The sequence below is a fragment of the Galeopterus variegatus genome, unplaced genomic scaffold (genome assembly GCF_000696425.1).
Source record: "Galeopterus variegatus unplaced genomic scaffold, G_variegatus-3.0.2 Scaffold4704, whole genome shotgun sequence".
Lineage (NCBI taxonomy): Eukaryota > Metazoa > Chordata > Mammalia > Dermoptera > Cynocephalidae > Galeopterus > Galeopterus variegatus.
Window position 1 is genome coordinate 173553 of NW_007730815.1, and position 2510 is coordinate 176062.

Sequence of the window (2510 nt, forward strand, 5' to 3'; positions counted from 1 at the left end):
ATGGCAGAAAAAGGAAAATGTAACATTAATTTGGAAGCTCATAGGAGAGTGAAAGTGAAAAGCAAAAGTATTTAAAACAAGAATCACTGGGAAATTTCAGAAAATTATGTGACATAGTCAAGGAGACAAAAGAAGACACGATTTTTCAAAACCAGCCGCAAAAATATGCAGCATGAGACCACAAAAGTCAGACAAAAGACATTATAAACAAAAAGAAAACAAAACAAAATCTAGAGGCTAATGTCTCTCTGTAACATCAATGCAAAAATTGTAAAAAAACAAACAAAAGCTATTAGCAAATAACATTCAAGAATATATTAACGAAGTCGTACATTATGACCAAATGGGGTTTATCCAAAAAATTCAAATTTGTTTCAATTTAATTGACAGTATTTACAGTTTTAAAAAGGAAAACATAAGATTATAGATGCAGAAAAATACAACTATTTCAGATTTTAAAAAAATCTCAGCAAAGGAAATTTTCTCAATCTGACAAAGACCATTTACAAAACAAACAANAAGTTCCCTCCATGTCTTTTCATGGCTTCCTTGTTTCTTTTCAGTGCTGAGTAGTATTTCATTGTCTGCATGTACCACGGCTTATTTATCCACTCATCTACTAAAGAGTACCTTCCAAGTGTCAACAATTACAAATAAAACTGCTACAACCATCTATGTACAAGGTTTTGTGCGAATATGTTTCCAACTCCTTTGGGCTGGANAGTTCATTTCTGTTTGTATCCTGCGTGCCTTTATCAACACACACTTCTTTCCCAAGCAGTGAAAAGTGCAGCTGCACAAGCTTCTGGATCGTCATCTGTCCAATCCTTCCCGTATGTAAGCCACCCATTAATAAACTCTTCATTAAACTGTACAGGGTTCTCTACCTCATTTTTTGATCTTAATGTTTTTTGAAGTTCAGAGGCTATTTTTCCTCAGCCCCATCCTCAAAAACTTTCTTTCCCCTATCGCAGCTCCTAATCTGAGCTCTGAGATGGGGAACGTCTTTCTGACTGTGGTTTCTGATTTTTGAGGCAACCAGACAATAAAAATTCCTACCTGTTACCTATAATTTATTACAATTCAATATTCATTCAAACATTGCAACTCTCAAAAAGTTGGAAGGTGGTTACTGTATTTCCCTTCTCACTCTAAGTAGGTATTTAATATATTATTAAAAGACATATAAGTTTGGTGTAAAAAATAAGATAAAGAAATTAGTAAGGATAGATGAAACAAATTAGAGATTCAAGTAGTCTGGAATGCAAATTAAACCTAAACTACATAGAGCATATGTGTGCTGAACATAGATAGCAATAATCAGAGGGGCAAGTAGAAATTCACACTCAGGAGGCACATGAGCCTTCAGGTATCCATGTGTCATAAATTGACTAACCATTGGTAACACCTATTTTGAAGGCTCTGTATGCCCTGTACCTGAGACTCACAGATAAAATCCATGGCTACTCAGCAGATTATAGACTATTTACAGCTAGGGACAGCAATACTTACCCATGCAGATAGAGTGTGAGTTTCCTATAAGCAACTTTTGTCTGCTAAACCTCAACTCTGGTCCTCATAAGACACTGTAAGGGAGGAAGGCTGATAAAGGGCGAGAAGAGGATAAGAGAGGAAGAGAGGGAGGGAGAAGCAGACAGAGATAGAGGTGAATACTGATTACTATAGGACTCAGGGAAAGTGTTCTTTCTATCTACTTCACACTCTCTCTTACCCTGTCTCTTTCCCCTTTCTCACTACATCTTAAATGGATGCATTCAGCCCTATGATTCCAGTGCCCTAATTCCGTCTGTCAGCTCTTCTCTTCTGTGACCCATGGAAGAGCCTGTGTGGCAGTGAGATTAGAAGCCATCGTTGAATGGAAATAATTTCCCACCTTGACTGCAGCTGGTTATTTGCTCCTTGCAAAATAAAGCATGCTTAATGTAGAGAGAGAGAGAGAAAATAAATAAATAAATAAATAAATAAATAAATAAATAAATAAATAAATAAATAAATAAATAAATAAATAAATAAATAAATAAATAAATAAATAAATAAATAAATAAATAAATAAATAAATAAATAAATAAATAAATAAATAAATAAATAAATAAATAAATAAATAAATAAATAAATAAATAAATAAATAAATAAATAAATAAATAAATAAATAAATAAATAAATAAATAAATAAATAAATAAATAAATAAATAAATAAATAAATAAATAAATAAATAAATAAATAAATAAATAAATAAATAAATAAATAAAACTGTCCCTGATAGGTATACTTGCCAGATACATGATTTTTCTCCTCTGTATATTTTATAAACTGAGAATATTAGAAAAATTTGAGTGGAATATAGAATCTAGAAATTTGATTAGCATTCCAATTATGAAACATTCTACACTTTAGTTACAAATGTCATTTGTAACTAAAGGATCTGGTATTTTCAAGTAATATGTTAAAAGGACCAATAATCTATGAACTCTGCTATTTAGTAAGTGGA